The sequence below is a fragment of the Amblyomma maculatum genome, chromosome 5 (assembly GCF_055883805.1).
Source record: "Amblyomma maculatum isolate TAMU_Amacu chromosome 5, ASM5588380v1, whole genome shotgun sequence".
Taxonomy (NCBI): domain Eukaryota; kingdom Metazoa; phylum Arthropoda; class Arachnida; order Ixodida; family Ixodidae; genus Amblyomma; species Amblyomma maculatum.
This window is the reverse complement of record NC_139348.1, coordinates 31,830,592-31,852,160: the sequence shown is the minus strand read 5'-3', so window position 1 is coordinate 31,852,160 and position 21,569 is coordinate 31,830,592.

Here is a 21,569-nt window from a genome sequence, read left to right as displayed (position 1 = left end):
CGACATGCTGCTGCCTCTCATTATAGTCCGCCCTTCAATTGCCATGGAGTCGATTACACGGATGCGTCTTATGTGGCTCCTCGCGGGTCCGGAAGCCAGGTCCTCTTTTATCCTCGTCTATCTACCACTGTCACACACACTAGCGGCCCCTTTCTCCACCCTCCGGATATTATCTCGCCTGAGGTCCTCTCTATCATTCATGCCATTCAAAGTTTTCATTCTCTCACACTTGTGCCTCAGTATATTATACACACTAACTCCCAGGCTGCTATCCGTGCCATTCAATATAAAAGTCTAACACGTCATCTGTCCACGGAGCTCGAGGTTGCACTTGTTGCACTGCAGCCCTACCCCGTCTTCCTCCGATGGATCCCTGGACACTCGGGGATTGACGGCAATGAGCTGGCGAGCCAGCTCGCCCGTGAAACTCGTAACCGGGCACCGTTCATCCCCTGTCCAAGATCCTTGGAGGGCATGTCGAGACTGCCTCTGCGCGCCACCATCAGCGAATATTACAATGACACTCGCTTAACCGCAAGCTCCCCCCGACCCTCATTCTAATCTCTCCGCTCGGGAAGCTCATATCCTTCGGAAGATACATATAATATGGTGAGGCTTCCCAAAAAAAAAAAAAAATATTTTGCCTCTGCCCGTGCCACTAGGTATAACGGGCTTCTTCGGCAGATACAGCTGAATACACTCATATCCCCTGCACGGCTATATCTCTACAAATTCCGTCGTGCTCCATCATGCCTCAACTGCCCTTCCCCTCATGCCAACCTTTCCCACTGTCTATTTTCATATCCGGTTGCATTGCATTCGGGATTCTTTCCCACTTCTTCCCATACTATTTGGACCTGGGTGGACTGGCTTGTTACTGAGGGCGACGAAGAACAGCGCCTGCTCGTCCAGCAGGCCATCGATGTATTAGGCGCCTAAGTGTTGCACCTCAATAAAGTCTTCTACTACTACTAGTACTTTCCTGTTGAGCGATAGTCATAATGTGATTTCCTGCTAGTCATAATGTGAGAGTACATTCCAAATACATTCTGCATCTTATTCTCCCAATTATTTCCCCTTTATGGTCCGGATCGCCATTACCTGTTCTACTAAGCACACATACTCGCCTACCACATTCAGCGATTCACTACATATTTTAAACTTAATTTCATTTCCCTGGATGTCCAACAATAGTTTAGATTCCTGAATATATTCATCTTTAGGCCTACCTTTCCGCTTCTCATCTCTAGGTCATTGATCATTTTTTGCAGCTGTTCCCCTGAGTTGATAAGCAATGCTATTTCATAGCGCATCGCGATATCTGGGATATTCTCCATCAACCTTGATACCTAGCTGCTAACATTCCCTATCTCTTATATGCCTCCTAAACAAGCTGTAATCCGGACTTGTGAGCTTGTGTCCTCAGGCTAACTTCTTTTTAATTGCAATTTTATTACCTTCTTTATGCAGAACTATGGTTGCGTGTTGGAGCGAGTGCATGAACGCTTCGGCGCATTGGTTTATTTTGGTTATGAGTTTCAACGTCCCAAGGCGACTCAGGCTGTGAGAGATGCCGTAATGGAGGGGTCCGGAGATTTCGAACCCCTGGGGATCTTTAATGTGCACTGTCATCGCACAGCACACGGTTTTCTTGCTTTCCGCCCGCATTGAAAAGCCTCCACCGCTGCCGGGATTCGATCCCACATATTTGGGCACAGTAGATGAACACCACATCCACTGCAGAACAAATGGCGGGGCCGTCAGGCTAATGTGTGACCGTATACATTACAGAGCTCACTCTCGGATAACTTTGTTTAAGCGCAATAAACATGCACAAATTTTATCATATTATTGATTAAACTTGTGAATTTCTATCTGAAAGCATATTGTTGCATCTTGCTGCGTGTTGAAGTTTTTTTTTGTCTCTATAGTTTATATCCTTTGTATGCTAAAAAGCAGCGAAGAGTATGCGTACTGATCAAGAAGGAGAATTGCTGGAAGACGCTAATAAGGCAACCTGCTTCATTTGCGGCTGGAACTCATGGATAGAATCTTGAATCTAGTACAGCGGTGGATTGCAGTTCAGCCCATCGATCGAAGCAGAGCGTCGCCACAGAGCATAAAAATCGAGGAATCCGAAAAACGTTACTCAGCTTGCTTTTAATAAAAAGCATACGATACCGCTCCATTTGCTCACCGATGACTATGTTTGGGCAGCAATTCATAGTTCTGATGTGAACATTCAATGACGCTATAATGGTGAACCCTCTTCGAAACAATTTAGTACTTGATGCGAAAGAGCCCCGCATCAAAATAATCCCAAGAGTGCGATACGACAGCGTCTCGTATGTAAATGTTCACGGTATGTGGATCCGGTATTAACAAGGCGAAGCACTGCACTCGTTCTAAACATTCCAGTGATATGGATATAACGGTAAACCAAAGCCTGATGCAATACGCTGAGCCATATACAGACAGGAAAGGTGATTGAGGAAAGGCGTATTGGAGAGCAGCTGAGTGCCCAACCACACGTTTAAAAAACGCACCGCCACACATTCGCGCTTTATGCGTTCGTTCTCCAAGCAGACAATTTTTACTTCAAAGTGTCCCCGGACCAAAACCTGATCATCGTGGGCACGTCGAGCATCCATACGGCAGGCAGACTGGTCGGCGACTTTGCAATCCGAAGGCAAAGGCAAGACCTCTATCTGCGTGGACACGTAAAGCAAAGTGAGGACAACGTGGTACATGGAGTCATCACTGTGGCCAACCCGGAACAACCGAATCCCTGCGAGGGAAGGTGAGAAGCTTTCGCGGAGAGAGCAAAATCCTGGAGATCCGAAAGTTCGGCACTTCAACAAAGCAAGGGTCACCTTCGAAGGGAAGTACAAGCCCACAGCTGTGCTGTACAACGCGCAAGGTATACCGGTAGCCACTTACTGTCGCACCATACCAGCGTGTAAACCTGTGTGACACGGTGGGAGATAGGGCAGACGCCTGCCCGACACCGAGGCAAGAAAACTGCGGAATCTGCGGAACACAAGCTCCGTTTTGTGGAGGGGGTGCGGGCTCCTCACGAGTGCAATCCAAAATGTGCGGTATGTGGCGGCGAACACGCCACGAACTCTAAAGACTGCACTGCGAAATTCCGAAGGAACGAGCAGCAACAATCCACTAACAAGAATAAGAAAAAGAAGAAAAACAAGAAAAAGAAAAGAGGGAGCGAGAATCTCTCGCCCCCTTCGATTAACATGGAGTCAAATTCTAAACAAAACAATTAAGAGAGGAACTGCGCCAGCATGGTCAAGAATGGGAAGCAGCAGGTGAGTGGGGTCGCCCCTCCTCCTCCCAATACTACATCTCCACCTACACTAAATTTGGTAGAAATTGAATTAAGAAAACAGATAGCAGCTCTAAAAGCTCAAATACAGCTGCTAACCAGCAAACTAGAAACTCCCCTAGTTAAATCTCAATAGCCTCAGCAAGAGGAGGCGATGGAAAGCGATGCAGAGCTAGCATGGAAAACAAATTAGAAACTATGATGAGGAAGATACAAGAATCCATTCCCTCCTTAGTATCACGACAGATAGCGAAAGCGATGACGATTCACAAGTATGCTAACACAAGGAGACCCACGAATCCCGTATCTCACAGGATGCGTAGGGTAATCAGTGAGGGTGAGAAGCTACAGCAGCTCCCCCTCCAGAATAACAATCTGCAAGCACAACATGGCGGGACGAACTAAGGAGAGTCCTATAATTTTAACACAGTGGAATAGTCGAGGCTTTAAATCAAAGACTAAGAGAGAAAACCTTAGGATGCACCTTTCCACGTATGAGCATACTCCAGCAGTGGTGGCCGTACAGGAGCCATGCGGGAACGCGAGCCTCACAAACTACAAAACGTTCCAACTCGACCCCCTAACATGCATCTTTGTGCACAAAAAGTTCACAGCAAATTTGATAGATCTGGAATTACCAGCCAGCTTTTCATATGTGATGTCGACTCTCCTGCCCATAAAAAAGGATGATCCGCCGCTACACATCCTGAACGTGTACTGCCCGCCTAAAGCAAACCATGTAACCTTCTCCACACTCCTGAGTAGGGCTGTAAGTGAAGCGCGACGAGATCCGTTACTAGTGTTAGGAGATTTCAATGCGCAGAACTTCTCATGGGGCTACAACCGAGAAGATAAACGAGGACGGAAGCTAGCGGAGGCAGCGTCGACATTAGGCCTAACCCTACACACCTACCCGGCGTACCTCACGCGAATTGGGAACTCGGCGCAGAGGGACACTTGTCCGGACTTAACTTTTTCAAAAAACGCGAGGCGAGTGGAGTGGACGAATACGGAGGAAACATTCGGCACCGACCACTGTCTGATCAACATAACGATCCGCACTAAACCCCTTACCAGACCGACAGGGCAGACTAGGATGCCGGACTGGGCAAAATTTAGAAACGAATATAATGTTAGTTCTATCCATGAGCAGGGATACCAAGCCTGGGCCAAACAGCTGCTGACCAGTCTGCGTTCGACGGAAACGCGGGTAAAGCTCTCTGAGGCGGTGACGGATGTGCACACCCACCTCCTCCACCTCTGGGAAGCCAGACGCAGCACGGTTAAAAGAAGGCGCAAGCAGAAACATAACAGCAAGCTGAAAACCCGGATCGCGGCGATAACAAAAGAGGCGGCAGAATACGCGGCGCAACTCGCGGACGCTAACTGGGTAGAAAGGTGCAAAGCGGCAGCTAGGCAGATGTCTGGCAAAAACACATGGCGTCTCTTCCGAGCTCGCATAGATCCAAACCAGATGCGCACCGAGTCGCAGAAACACCTGCAGAGAGCAATGCACGCATTTCAAGGAAATACGGCCCAGCTAGCGCTGAAGCTCCGAGGCCAGTACTTGAGCACGACCCAAGGCCAAAGGGGAGAAGCTTACGGGTACAGTGGAGACGAAAATGTAGACATAGATGAACCTTTCAAACTATACGAGCTCAAGGCAGCCCTAGCGAGAATGAAACGCGGGACCGCGCCAGCAGGGGATAGGATCACGGTAAAACTCCTAGCAAACCTACCAGAGCACGCGTACCAATCACTTCTAGAACACTTCAATTCGATCTGGATGGCCGAAGTTCCACTGAATGGAAGACGGCACTCATAACTTTCATCCCAAAGGCAGGCAAAGCCATAGATACGGACAACCTCAGCCCCATTTCTCTCACGTCGCGCGTGGGCAAATTGATGAAAACAATGGTCAGAGACAGACTTTCCGAGTATCTTGAAAATAAGCGAGTCTTCGCCGACTCGATGTATGGCTTCAGGCCAAATAAATCGGCTCAGGACGTCCTGCTACAGCTTAGTAGAGAAATATTAAATCCGATAGAACATCCGAACGGGGATAAGGTAGTTCTGGCCCTAGATCTGAAGGGAGCCTTCGATAATGGGACGCACGAGGCCATCCTGACACACCTTTCGGAGACGGGGTGTGGAAAGAACGCGTTCGAGTATATAAAACGCTTCCTCTCAAACAGAAAGGCCTACGTGAGGATCCAGAACGCAGACCGCGATTCCTTTCTATTAGGCACGAGAGGTACACCACAGGGAGCGGTGCTATCCAGGCTTCTTTTCAACATGGTAATGAAAAATCTCCCGGTCCACCTGGAGAAAGTCCCGGGTGTGCAGTACGCGCGGTACGCGGACGACATCTCCATATGGGCCACGCGGGGCTCTCTCGGAGAAATGGAGGTCAGCTTGCAGGAGGCAGCAACCGTTGTGAAAATAGTACGCGAAAAAATGCGGCCTTCAGTGCTCACCAGAAAAATCCGAATTCGTCCATATTCGTCCCTCCAAAAAATGCACAGACAAGATAGAATTGCGACTTGGACCAGAACCAATCCCTGGGAGAGAGGAAATTAGAGTACTGGGCCTTTTCATTCACCAGCGTAAGCTAGCGACGACTTCGCTCGACAAGCTAAAAAAGGTTGAAGACCAGGTGGGCCGAATGGTCCGCAGAGTCTCAAACAAGAAAGGGGGACTGAGATGCAAAGATGCTCTACGACTGGCCAATGCCTTTGTAACAAGCAGAATCCTGTACTCGACCTCCTATCTCCACCTCAAAAAACACGACGAGAACATCCTCGAAGTGATCACGCGCAAAATAGCGAAGAAGGCCCTCGACCTCCCTATAACCACGCCGAGCCTGTGACTCCAAGGTCTGGGTATGACGAACTCGTTCGAGGAACTGAGAGAAGCCCACCTCTGGAGCTAATACACGCGACTATCGCAGATACCATCGGGGCGCCGCCTATTAACCCGTCTACACATACAACACACGATTGTAACCGAGAAAAGAGTAAGGCTTCCCCAGGAGTGGCGATAGGCCCTGCACGTAAAACCACTCCCCACTAATATGTCCAAGGACGACCACGAGGGTAGGCGCATGGCCAGGGCAGAAGGCTAAGCTCATCACTACGAAGGGAAACCCGGAGTGCACTATGTGGACGCGTCCGGCTCGCACCACGGCGGGTGGTACACGGCGGCAGTGACCCACGAGTCCAAAACGGTAAACGGGCTCACATTTAAAGTCCGAAGCGTAACACAGGCAGAGGAGGTCGCCATCGCGTTAGCAGCAACACACTCTGATTCGAAAACAATCATAACGGACTCGAGAGGGGCGTGTAGGAGCTTTCAACAGGGCTGGGTCCCGTACCTGACCTACCGGCTACTAAAAAACAGCTCGGACCTGGCCTACCGACTACTGCAAAACAGCTCGTACGTGGAAAGTCCATCCCGCCGCTTCATAGTCTGGACTCCGGCCCATTCTGGGCTAGGAGAAAACGAGGCAGCAGATGCCGCCGCCCGCGCGCTTTCTAAACGGGCAACCTCTTCTCCTTCCTCCTCAGAAGAATTCACACCAGCCTACACTTTCAGAGAAATTACGCAGCTGTACCAAAACAGACACAATGTTTACCCCCCCCCCCCCCCCGTGTAAAGGGTTAACAAGAGCGGAGGAACGCGTGTTTCTTCGCCTCCTTACGAATACCAAGATGTGCCCGGCGTCACTTAAACACTTTGACAGTGCCTTCTCGGGGAGGGGCCCGCACTACGGGGAAATGTCCTCGGACCTTTTCCACATGTTGAGGGCGTTCCCCTCCAACCCTGCCTTTGCACCTAACCAAAACACCACCCGGGAGGACTGGGAGGCTACCCTACTCGCCTGCTCCGACCTGAAAACCCAAAAGGCCTTGGTCAAACGAGCAATGGCGGCAGCAGAAGCCACTGGGGTCCCGTACTAGGGACTCCAGCTAGTGTTTGTGAGGGGATGGGCACTAAGCCTGACCCCAGAGCAACCTTCATGTAACTCTATATTTTATTTAACGTTTTCACCACCACCACCAAGGCTAGAATGTTGCAACACCTCAATCCCTTTTTAAAATTAAGGCGATAACAAAGTAACAACGCCAGACATAGACAACATGTTTGCTATGACATCTTCTGTAAACAATTTCTGCAGAAGCCACTCATGAGGAAAGCAATTGGTTCGCATTAAAACACTGCTCGAAAACTTAGTTGAGCAGCGTGGCTTCATCGTGTCCAGTAAGAGTTCCAGCTTCTTCTGTAGTCCACGCCCGCATAGCGGGCACCAAACTCTTGATGAAGAACATATCATCATCATCATCATCAGCCTGACTATACCCACTGCAAGGCGAAGGCCTCTCCCATATTTCTCCACTTAACTTTTTATAGGGCGCAAGCAAACCACGAAAGCAATATTGTTTTTTAAAGGAAGACGTGTTTATACAACTCAAGAAATGAAGTTTGAAGCAACTTGCAAGATTCTACTTGATTGTAATAAAGCACACAAGGTGGGACAACGCATGTCCCGCTGAGCATGAGATGCTGTCATTTGGTGGTCGTTCAAAAAGCGCTCATTTGCCTGAATGGAAAGGCGAGAAACACTGGACACATAATGCCACATTGCAACCGGCACAGAGTAACTTTGTGCGCACCTCCGAGCGCTTTGTCGAGCACCAGTGGCACCTCCTCCTTGTTCCAGATGCTCTTGGGAAGTGATCCTTTCCTTGAAATCTGACTTCATCTGGGACTCCACACATCAAGGTGCCACTGTTTCGACCATTTTTGCGCTGGAAGTCTCCTCGCGATTTTCTCCCAGCACGAAAGGTTTGCCGAAGCTGTCGCCCGAGAATAAGCTTGAAGAACAAAAATTTGATGCGTTGTGCATCTTCAACAACAGCTGTGTACTGTATGAAGGCATTTACAATCGCTGCATCAAGAAGGAAGTAAACTATCCTGTGCCATCCCTTTCTTGATCTTCGGTCTACCGGATAGGCATTCCGCTTTTGATCGAAGCGGTCAACACCGCCCATCCAACGATTATAGTTTTTCAATGCCTTGGGGCAGGTGAGCTCAATTTTTTTTTGCCACAAGGTGGCTTTCGCTCTACTGAGCTCTCTTCCGTGGGGTCGTGATAGTTGGACATTATGTGGACGTTTTTAGTGTCCCGCCATTGATATACGGAGATTGGCCCCTTCGACCTATAGATGAAGGACCCACGGACGAGTTTGTTGTCCACGTTTACTTCAGGTGGTAGGTCCTTTCTGTTTGGCCTGAAAGTACCACAAGAAAATACTCCTCACTGTCTCAGACGCAGAAGTAGCTTTGAGGAGGAGAAAAAGTTGTCGAAGAATACCTGCGAACCTTCTTCGACGACATCCTCGACTAGAGAAAGGACAACATGTTCACCAAGTCCTAGGTCACCTGGTCGATTTTCTGTGCGTCCTGTGTACAGATCAAATTTGCACAAGTGCCCCGTTTCAATATAGGCAAGGCTCCACATTTTGTAACCACGCTTGATCTTCGGCTTCATTGGCATATACTGCTTCATTGATGATCTGCCTTTGAAAAGAATCATAGACTCGTCAACTGAAAAGATGCGAGGAGGGCTTGTACTCATCCTGAAAAGTCCTGTTCAGCATATTCATGAGAGGCCTCACCTTGTAGCATCGGTCATAGCTTGGCGCGGTCCTTGAGGGAAGCTTAGAGTTGTCGTTCAGGTGCAAACAGTCCATTATTTGCTGAGACAGCCTAAACATGATGCTGGAGATTTCTGGCACGTTGAAGAAACTATCAGAACTCCAGTATAAATAAACTTGTGGCAAAGGATGAATGCTCATCAGAATGAGCATGCCTATGTATGCTTTCAGCTCGTGCACTGTTATTGGCTCCCAACATCTCGTCGCTTGTTGGCTTGCATAACGATTTGTCTCTTCAACTATCATCTGCCATACTTCTTCATCAAAACACAAGGTGAATGCATCACACGCTCTGCTTTGCGGATTCAAGTTTACAGAAAATGTTGGGGGCTTTTCATTGATAACATCAGGAATGTCGGTCGGCAATCCTGCAATCCACCCTGTTGATTGAGGTTCTCCATTTTCATCTGATGCAGGATCATTATTGATGCCTTTATCAAGCACTTTCTTCCCTTGCTTTTTCTTTTTTCGACATGTTTTACGGATTTTAGGTGCTGGCTTGTCAATGCTATAACTTTCTGATATTTCGATCGGCATAAGGGCTGATGAGGACGGCACATTGAATTCGTCGCTTGAGGAATCGGTGAAAGAATCACTACCGTAGTCATCCGGGAGGCTGAAGAATACTTCTAAAGCCTCTTCAGCAGTAAGGGTTTTCTTACCTAAAGAAGAAATGAATAGATCGGGTTTTTTCAAGCAAGTACAGATACTAGGGAGTACACGTGATGCAAACAATAACATGTGCTATATCAAATTTTCATATATAAATCATGGTTCGCTTTATGCAAACCGAAATGCTTGAATGACACGATCTAGACACAAACAGAACCACGGGGAATGGAAAATAAGTCTTACAAGCCATTTGGGAAGGATCATACGGAAGTCCGAAAATCACCGAGAAAGAAACTCCACATCTCGAAAAAAGCTGCACATTTGAGCGCTTGTTGGACTGCCTACGCCGCCTTGTGTGGCGAATATAAACTGCGATATAGTTAATTGATCTATTCATAGATGCCACAAATAGTACTTGACATTCCAGTTGACTTCAGATTTTCGCTACCATGCTTTTCCTAAAGCCATCCAGGTGGAACACGGGTGTCCCTATGAGGTATAAAGAAACACTACCCGGGAGGACTGGGAGGCGACCCTACTCGCCTGCTCCGACCTGAAAGCCTAAAAGGCCTTGGTCAAACGAGCAATGGCGGCAGCGGAAGCCACTGGGGTCCCGTACTAGGGACTCCACCTAGTGTTTGTGAGGGGATGGGCACTGAGCCTGACCCCAGAGCAACCTTCATGCAACTTTATATTTTATTAAACGTTTTCACCACCACCACCAAGGCTAGAATGTTGCAAACACCTCAATCCCTTTTTAAAATTAAGGCGATAACAAAGTAGCAACGCCAGACATAGACAACATGTTTGCTATGACACCTTCTGTAAACAATTTCTGCAGAAGCCACTCATGAGGAAAGCAATGGCTTCGCATTAAAACACTGCTCGCTAACTCCGCTGAGCAGCGTGGCTTCATCGTCTCCAGTAAGAGTTCCAGCTTCTTCTATAGTCCGCGCCCGCATAGCGGGCATCAAACTCGTGATATAGAACATATCATCATCATCATCAGCCTGACAGTGCCTAGAAGGTTTTCTGCCTAGTGTGTCGTTCCCGAGCGCCCGAGAGGCTCCGAACGCAATGATGCCGACGGCTTCCGCATGTGGCGCTGCCGTGCGAGAGGGTGCGAGCGGGTAGCCGCTTTTTGATGCCAGCCTTCCGCGCTTTCTTCTTTCGCAGCCGTAATAACTGCTGCGCTTTCCTATTTTGTTTTTGCTTGTGCTTTCGTTGTCCATCGGGAAGTGCCCTAAAGACCACAAATTTGTTGCGGCACGCTACACTGTTTTCGGATAGAAAGAGTACCTCTAGCACTACTCGGGTATTTTCTCTCCCATACTTGGTGTTGTAGGTCCCAGTTGTCAGCCGCGGAACTTACTGAATGGAATTTTTTTTTCGACGAAGCAGTGTGAAGCTTGACCGGCAACAGTTTATATAAAATCTGCAACAAAGAAATTCCTTTCGAGTGATCGGTGCCTTTAAGGCTGCCTATAGACATTCCCATAAAGAAAGGTGTTAGGCAAGGAGACACAATCTCCCCAGTACTGTTCACAGCGTGTTTAGACGAAGTATTCAGAGACTTGGAATGGGAGCAGTTAGGGATACGGGTAAATGGAGAATACCTCAGTAATCTGCGATTTGCTGATGACATTGCCTTGCTAAGCAACTCGGGGGATGAACTGCAAATAATGATTGGTGACCTAGACCGGAAAAGTAGAAAGGTAGGCTTGAAAATCAATATGCAGAAGACTAAGGTAATGTTCAACAGCCTCGGGAAGGAACAGCAGTTTACATTAGGTAGCGAAATACTGAAAGTAGTCGGCAAATATTTCTACTTAGGACAGGTAGTAACCGCAGATCCGGACTACGAAAAGGAAATAACAAGAAGAATACGCTTGGGATGGAGCGCATTTGGCAAGCACTCGCAGATTATGACTAGCAGCTTACCGGTATCGCTCAAGAGGAAAGTATACAACAGTTGCATCTTGCCTGTACTCACCTATGGGGCTGAAACGTGGAGGCTAACCAAGAGAGTTCTTCTTAAGTTGAGGACAACCCAGAGGGCTATGGAACGAAAAATGGTAGGGGTAACATTAAGAGATAGAAAGCGTGCAGAGTGGGTCAGAGAAATAACTCAAGGTACCGACATTCTAGTAGAAATTAAGAAGAAATGGACACGGGCAGGACATGTAGTGCGAAGAAAGGATAACCGATGATCGCTGAGGGTAACAAACTGGATTCCAAGGGAAGGAAAGCGTAGCAGGGGGCGGCAGAAAGTTAGGTGGGCGGTTGAGATTAAGAAGTTCGCAGGGGTCAAGTGGATGCAGCTAGCACAGAACCGGGTTAAGTGGAGAAATATGGGAGAGGCCTTCGCCCTGCAATGGGTATAATCAGGCTGACGATGATGATGATGATGATAAACATGACAATATTTCCGGCTCGCTTCCAAACGCAGTAATAATGCATTGTGCAAAATTAAAAATGAACACAGATGGCAAAACAAGAAAGAAAAATGTATTTTTCACATACACAGATCCGGAATCGGACAAATTTCGAAGGCAGCAGTTCAACTCTGCGAAGCGGCTAGTCACTGGCAGTGGCCTAATTTCAGCAATTTTTGCCTCTGCCTCTGAGCATCCCTTTCTTTGTTTGTGCCTTTCACAAAAACCCGAAATCTAAGCAGTACATGAAACTTCACAACTTGGGATAAAGTGGCTCTTTCATGCTCTGTGCAACGAAGCTGTGGTAGCGTCAATGCTTCAAGGTGCTCTGCAGAGTCAGCCAAGCTTCCTGCATGCAATTTATGTTTACTGAAGAAGGAAGTAAAAGCATTTTCCATGAGTTTCACAGCTAGGGACAGCGTTTGGCTCGGATATATAAGGCCACCGTTGTCGAAGTGGGCTGTTAAGCACGAGTTAGCATCTGCCTCTGCTTCCGTTCTAGACAAACACAGGCGCTTTGCACAATCTGGACAAGCAGTTTTAGCAATAACGTTTCGTGCCACATATCCTGCTGTGTAATACATAAAAGTACTCTTGCTCCTTTTCTCGGTGTAGCCGACATGATCCTGATTTCAGCAAAGAGCCTGAATAATTACTTCCAGCTGGCTAAGCTTTCCTTCGTCCAAGAAATCATCTACAGTGTCCAAAAGGCATTTTTGGGGTTTTTGAGACTGTGCTGGCCGCGGTTAAGGAATGCGTTTATCACTTCTGGCGAGCAATTCCCTTTGGTGGCTTAGCAAGATTGTACATATTCAATAAGTTTACTGTGATTAAAAACTGAGTGACTGTAGGATGATCGTTGCAACCAGATGACTGTCTGATTATACAAAAAAATTCTCTAGTTTATCTTGGCACAGACGGGTTGTTAAAAGGTATGAGAACCCTACAACTGAACTCAAATATTGCATTAGATCTAGGGTGCTCTTGACAGTCACTCTAAAACCAGCAGCAGTGTTCTTTGACAAAAAACCACCGCCCGCTGGCTTTGCATGCACCTCTCACTTCTCCAGGTAGGCTATGAAGTCTTCTAGAAATTGTGCGTCTGCACTTGACCTCGGTGCTTTCGCGCTTATTCCGCTATTCGCAGATGTCCCTCGTCTTTCTCTTTATAGCCTGTTTGGGGAGAAGGTGCTTCGGATATCCATCAAATATTGTCGGAACAGCGTCGGGCTTCAAGCGCGGTTTGTCACGAGGGAGCTCGTTCACGTTTCCATTCACAGTGATCCTGAAGGAGCGCTCAATATAGTTTTCTTCAAAGTGCTTTTCGCACACTACACAGCCAGGTGTCAGCCTTCTATCTTCTTTCTTGATATTCTTCACCCACACTGCAAGCCGCGCAGCATCCGTTGGTGCAGTAGAGAAGCACGGTCCTTGTTTGAACGGTAGCCGCTCCTGCATAACGGCACAAAACATGTTTTTTCTTTACATTGGCGCTTCGGCGTAGACCTATTCGATTGATTCAGTCGTCGTTCAGAACTGTTGTCGAAACTTCAACCACATAACACTTCATACACACCACGAAAACAAAAAACAGGCCCTTAACAACTTGTACACCACGCATTCACCACCCGCTTCAGCCAGGCCAAGTGCGTTGGGCTGGCACCCTCCCATGCGCTGGCTCCACCTGGCGCCAGCTACGCGTATTCATCGCCTGTGGTGCCACGCCCTGCCGTTGCGTGGGGCTGGCGTACGGCTCACTAGGAAGAAACCTTCTAGGCACTATACCCACTGCAAGGCGAAGGCCTCTCCTATATTTCTCTACTTAACCCGGTTCTGTGCTAGCTGCATCCACTTGACCCCTGCAAACTTCTTGACCTCATCCGCCCACCTAACTTTCCGCCGCCCCCTGCTACGCTTTCCTCCTCTTGGAATCTAGTTTGTTACCCTAAGCGACCATCGGTTATCCTTTCTTCGCACTACATGTCCTGCCCATGCACATTTCTTCATCTTAATTTCCACTAGAATGTCGGTAACTAACTTGAGTTATTTCTCTGACCCAAACTGCACGCTTCCTATCTCTTAATGTTAACCCTAACATTTTTCGTTCCATAGCTCTCTGGGTTGCCCTAAACCTAAGTCGAACTCTCTTGATTAGCCTCCACGTTTCAGCCCCATAGGTGAGCATAGATACGATGCAACTGTTATATACTTTCCTCTTTAGCGATACCGGTAAGCTGCAAATCAATAAGCGCAAGTTGGCCGATATTAGGAAGTATAACATGAAATAAATTGAGCATGCTGTAAAGAAGCGGGAAAGCCTTAAAGCGGTAGAGAAGAAATTGGGCATGGGCAAAAACCAGATGTATGCGATAAGGGACGAGGTGGGCAACGTCATCACGAATATGGACAAGATAGTCAAAACAGCCAAGGAGTTCTATACAGATCTCTACAGTAGCCAAAGTAGTCAGGACCGTATTTAGATTGGAGGTAGGGAAAAACAGTCAGACATTCCACCAGTGACGAAGAACGAGGTGAAGAAAGCATTAGAAACTATGAAAAGGGGAAATCAGCTGGAGAGGATCAGATAACTACAGATTTGTTGAAGGACGGGGGTGATATCGTGCTAGAAAAACTGGCCACCCTGCATACGCAGTGCCTGGTGTCATCGACGGTGCCGGAACCATGGAAGAATACAAACATTATCCTCATTAATAAAAAAGGGGACTCTAAGGACCTTAAAAATTACCGACCAATCAGCTTACTGTCTGTTACGTATAAGGTATTTACTAAGGTAATCGCTAATAGAATCAGGACAACTTTAAGCTGCGACCAAGCAAAGGATCAAGCAGGTTTTCGGAAACGGTATTCTACTATCGATCATATCGATACCATCAATCAGGTGATAGAAATTGCTCGGAATATAACTTGCCCTTATACATAGCACCCATTGATTACGAAAAAGCCTTTGACTCAGTTGAAACCTCGGTGGTGATGCAGGCATTGCGAAATTAGGGGGTAGACGAGCCGTACGTGAAAGTCCTTGAATATATATATATAGTGGCTGCACAGCAACCATAGTTCTGCATAAAGAAAGTAACAAAATTCCCATAAAGAAAGGTGTTAGGCAAGTAGACACAATCCCCCCAGTACTATTCACAGCTTGCTTAGAGGAAGTGTTCAGAGACTTGGAATGGGAGCATTTAGGGATAAGGGTAGATGGAGAATACCTGAGTAATCTGCGATTTGCTGAGGACATTGCCTTGCTAAGCAACTCGGGGGATGAACTGCAAATAATGGTTGATTACCTAAACAGGAAACGTAGAAAGGTAGGCTTGAAAATTAATATGCAGAAGACTGAGGTAACATTCAGCAGCCTCGGGAATGAACAGCAGTTTACAATAGGTAGCGAAGTACTGGAAGTAGTAGGCGAATATGTCTACTTAGGACAGGTAGTAACCGCAGATCCGGACCATGAAAAGGAAATTACAAGAAGAATAAGTTTGGGATGGAGCGCGCTTGGCAAGCACTCGCAGATTATGACTAGCAGCTTGCCGATATCGCTCAAGAAAGTGTACAAAAGTTGCATCTTACCTGCACTCACCTATGGGGCTGAAATGTGGAGGCTAACCATGGGGGTTCTACTTAAGTTGAGGACAACCCAGGGGGCTATGGAACGAAAAATGATAGGGGTAACATTAAGAGAGAGGAAGCGTGCAGAGTGGGTCAGAGAAATAACTCAAGTTACCGACATTCTAGTGGAAATTAAGAGGAAGGAATGGCCATGTAGTGCGAAGAGAGGATAACCGATGGTCGCTAAGGGTGACAAACTGGATTCGAAGGGAAGGAAAGCGTAGCAGGGGACGGCAGAAAGTTAGTTGGGCGGATGAGGTTAAGAAGTTCGCAGGGGTCAAGTGGATGCAGCTAGCACAGAACCGGGTTAATTGGAGAAATATGGGAGAGGCCTTCGCCTTTCAGTAGGTATAGTCAGGCTTATGATGATGATGATGTTGACGTTACTTCGTAATGCGAAATTTGAGCGCAGCTCATCAGCTGTTTCACCCTTTCGATAGATTGATGCAAAGATTTCGAGCAAGACACGTATGTACAATTACAGACAACTTTTTACTTTTCACACGTATTCCTTCAAGAAACACTTCACTAACAGTTCTTGGCTCTCATGAAAGAAGCTTTGTGGTCGGAGGAATGAATAGAGCAATTGAGTTATCGGGAGGTTGCAGTAAGCAGCGCATGTGCCCATAGCAACGTTGCGCGACGAACAGATAGCAGCGACTGACTGATACCGCTGACGCCGCTAGCGAGTGAAGCGACTGAGAACGGGATGCGCGCACCGTGATCCGCTGATAGCAAGCCGGCGTTTCGGCAACTGGAGAGCACCCTCGTAGCCACGCAGGAACAGGGGAGGGCCCCCTCCTTCTCTTTATGCATGGCGGCGACGTTGTTCTACGCAGTCACGTTGTCTTGCTTCGCTAGCGGCGGCAGCGTCATCAGTCCGTCGCTGCTACCGCTGCCTCCCCCCCCCCCCCCACTTCTTTTCCTCGTTTCTCCGGTTTGTGCGCGCGCTCCTGTCCCCATCGTTCGCCGCTGAGTGTACCCCCCCCCCTCTTCCTTCGAGGCTCCGGTTGCCGAAGCGCCGGCTCGAACTGGGGGGATGAAGGGGGGGAGGCTGGTTTCGAGGCCGATGCGCCCGACGCAGACGACGACGTGATACTCAGGAACGGGCGCCAAACAGCTGTGCTCTAAAAGTTATTGTGCACAGACGACTAAACTTATTAGCAGCAGAAAAACCCGATCTACCACTATATCACTGTGCTATTTTCTTTTGAGCCCTACTTCCCAGTTGCAGAGTGGTTTTTTGGCTCCTAATAGGTTGAGCCTTCTTTGCACGACAATTTTTTCCAAACTCAATAGGATAGTTAACATTTACCTGGTCTCTTCAATGCCAAATTAATCAGGATTGTTCTATTTGAGAAGAAAGAAACCACAGGTGAGCTTTGCAAACTTTCAGCAGTGCAGCTTTGCTAGTGGACAATATCTCAAAACAGTAAGAGCTCGAAGCCATTCGTATGCACTGAATGAACCACTGAGGATATTAGACCTTCTGCTATTAGGTTCCTTTCTGAATACAATTTTCTCTCTGATCACATTTTCGGTCCCCTTGAATTTTGAATCAGTGACTTTCCTCTAGGCATATTATATAGTGGTGTGGCTATTTGCAGCCGCACTGCGGCGAATATGAAAGGTTTGAAAAACTGCGAACGTTAGTTCTATGTATACTGCTGTGGTTCCATGAAAATGTCCAATTATTGAGAGTCGGAAAAATCACAGGTCAATATTTTTCGCCTTTGACTACCACATAGTTGCTCGTTTTGCACACAGCCTCCTTCAAGTCTCAGCAACTACAGATATTGAATTTTTTGGCGCTGCAGGAAATAATCACAGTAAATGTTTTTTGCAATTTACTTTAACTACCACAGCAACTGCCAGCTGCCGCAAAATATTTTCTTGCCTTATTCTTAGACGAATTTATAATACAAAAGAATTCTTTCTTAACGCAATACACAATTTGCAACTTAGCCTTTCATGTCTAATGAGGCATCAATCAAGGCACAATGAACTACACTTCATTTAAACAGCCTTTTATGTGGCAATGAGGTTTCGTGAATTCAAGAGAAGTGAAGGAAATCCGAATTTATTGCCTAAATGTACATTAACTATAGCCACTGCTATAAGCTGTCATAGTAGCATAAGCTACATAACAGTAACTGTGATCCATTCAAACATCAACTTACCAATGTAAAAGTACTCGAAGATGGCTCAACTACCTCAGTGAAATGCCGCTGGCTGACCCTTTTCCTCGGCCCTTGACAGGATTTATTTGTCCAAAGCATCTGTAAAATATGAATAGTAAAATTAATTCGATTGATTTAGTTAGTCACGCTACTAAAACAATGGTGCATTAGAAAGCAGAGGGGGGGGGGAGCAAGAAAGTAAAGATATGCATGAAGTAGTTACAGTATATACTCAATAATCTGTCGAAAAATAGCACGGCCAGTGATGGAGATATTTGAGTTAACAGGCTACACTAATCGGAATAATGCATGGTATAGATGAATCAAAATATTTTCATTGAGCAGAATAATGGTTAAAGTTTGATTGCGTCACAGATACAGGCTATTAAAGATGTGGGAAAGGTGACAACAGATTACGGGAATGTGGCTCAGTTTATAACAATATATGAAAGCTGTGTCCATGGGAAATGACTGCAAAATAATGGCAAGCTAGGTTTAAAAATTAGTTCACTTGTTCAACACTAACAAAGCAGTGTTATTAGAAAGAAGGAAGGAATAAAAATAATTCTCGACATACACAGAATTCTTTTCCAGGCATATAATGTGGTATATATTTTTTGCATAGTTGCCTGGAATGCCTTGAATGTATATATTGCATAACCTTCGGTGAGGCCGAGTATGCTCAAGGGGTGAAGAGAAACATTTTTGAGATATCCTGATGGCAGACATGCTCACATATGTATTGTGCTCAGCTATACATAATTATTTTCTACTATACATGCTTTAAGAGGAAAAGAGGTTACTCTTGAACAGTAGCAGGTTGCAGAGAGGGCAAAAGACTAAACGTACGTCGTGAGCAAAAATGGTATACAACACTCAGCCGGTGACGGAGCTCGAGAATTCTGCATTTCAACTTTATCTAGCAACAGCTATCTAAGATGGATACAATAGAGGCGGTGCCTCATTTTATCCACATGCATGTGCCGATGTCGCTGTGCCTTACACAGTCGCTAGATGGCATTTCTATGCAGTCTTCTCGAGCTCTGTCACTGGCTGAGTGTTGTATACAACTTTTGCTCCCGACTGTACATCAAGTTGCAGCTAAATAAATGGAAGCAGCCTCTACATATGGCGATCAGGCACAGCAATGAAAACCTTTTCACATTATTACCGTGCAAGCCTTAAATATCAGCCCGAAACACAGGATGCAAACTCAAATCCTCCAGGTAGACTTGACCTAGAGTTGGTAAAGGATGCTATTAGATCTCATTAGGAAATTGGGTGCTTTCTATTGAAAAAAGTAAATGCAATGTACTGTAGTGCTCAATATGTCTTGCAACGCATCCCGTGAATCAATTCGGGCATCTACGCAATAATAAATCAATGATCATTTAGACAGAGCATGTAACTTGTAAAAATAATAAATGAACTCTATTCTCCGTTTCTTCCACTGAATGAATTCATTGTGATCAAGGTTATAGTCAATGTGTGCCATGAACTTAGCTCCTACCGCATCTTGTGCGTTGTAGCACATATTCAGTGCGAGAGTACATTGTCAGAAATTTTTTGCAAGTAAAAAATGTAAGCACATGATATAAATACATTTCTTATATGCATGATATCTACTAATGTAAATTATTTCGCATTGCCATCTTCCCATGCTAATTACCTGCTGAGTTATTTGTTTACTGGCGATAGTCAGATAAAACTAAAGAATAAACCAGCAGTTGCACTTCAAGTCTCTTCAGCAAATGCCACCAAAGAGTTTCGTGATGTTATGTTTAATCCAAGTGTAGAGTGTTTACTCACCTTCGCTAATCATCAAAATAAAAGATTTCAGTTGTGAAAATTGTTCTACGGAACCCAATGTATACGAAGCCACAGCAATGATTTATTGCTTAAAAACTAGTGATGAAATTCTATTGGTTTCCTAGCTGCCAAGGTGCTTTATCTTTAGTAACGCTTATGTCTTAAATATGTAACCTGCTCAGAAATTACAACTAATGAAGATATTTTATCCATCATTTGAAACTCATTTACCTCTGCTAAAACACAAGATCAAGAGGGCGTATGTGGATAGGATATATTGAAGACAAAGAACGCTCCAAGTAGTAGTGCCATTGCTTCTTCCATGCTCGCAGTGCTAATGCACTCTTCTCCATCTACTACCAGCACAACTCGATAGATGTCCCCCATGTCTGAACCCACATACGAAAACCAAGTTACTTCACAGAAAACATCATTACGCGTACGTAAACAATTATGAGTTGCAACATACTCTGCCTAAGTACACTTTCAGATATGAAACGAATCTGGTGCAACATTAGTTGGTTTGTGGTTGGTTTGTGGGGTTTAACATCCCAAAGTAACTCAGGCTATGAGAGACGCCGTAGTGGAGGACTCCGGAAATTTCGACCACCTGGGGTTCTTTAACGTGCATTGACATCGCAAAGCACACGGGCGCCTTGCTTCTCGCCTTCCTCGAAAAGCGGCTGCCGAGGCCTGGATTCGATCCCGCGTCTTTGGGAACAGTAGTCGAGCGCCGTAAACACTGCGCCACCCCGGTGGGGTCCTGGTGGAACATTATGCTACTTACTTTTGTTGCTGTGTAATAACAAACCCGACTATTGTTTTTATAATAATATAAATAGGGCAGTTCACATATGCTACATACCTTCATAAATTATACACTGTAAGCTGTAAGGTGAGCAAAAGCTCTCAGCATGGTGCAACCTGCCTTCCTTGATTTCGAACATGTTTTTCCAGCAAGAGCACTGCTTCTACATAATGAGGCTATCTATTCAGAAGAATATATTGCCGCATAGAAGACGACGAAAAAGATGATGACTGAAACCACGAGCCCGAGGCTGGAAGAGAAGGAAGTTTGAGCGTAAGACTCGTCCTGGTCGACTATTAAACCAGTCCTATCTTTCGGCCCTCCTTGGCGTTCTATCGAAACGGGACACTGGTGGAGCGCGCTGGGGTATCCATAAGACTCCTTCAGTCAGTCCACAGTAGATCCCAGACATCGCCACGCCTGTCCATTGCGCAAGCCGCCGCCTACTAGGCCTAGCCTCGGAGTACAACCTAGGGAGTCTTCAAACGCCCAAGTTCATCAGGTCTCCTAAGCCATGGCACATCCCAGCCCTACGCCGGTGACTCTTCAGAACACCAAGGTGCCAGAGTGCTTTCGCAGGGAAGCGTTTCAAGATGTGGAGGACTAGCTTGACCAGTCTGAGCGAGTGGCCAAGATTAATCAGTGGATCGCCGATCACAAGCTTTGCAAAGTTTATTTTACCCTTCAGGATAATGCTAGAACGTGGTTTAAAAATACGAGGCCAGCTAATTCACATAGAATGATCTCCGCCGCCAGCTGGTAGTTTTGCGAGAACTGATCGCCTGCTTGAAGTGCGCGTCTAGAAGCCTAGTGAGGGCGTGGCTATGTTTGCGGAAGACATGGTTCGCCTTTTTCGCCGTGCCGACCCTGATATGAGTGAACCAAGGAGGCTAGGGCGCCCTATGCACAGTATCAAAGAGCAGGTATTTGCTGGCTTGGTACGCAACCCACCTTAAACCGTGAGTGAGTTAGTTAAGGACGCTCCTCCAAGTTAGTTAAGGACGAGCCCTCCAAGACCGGTGCCGCCAGTACAACCAA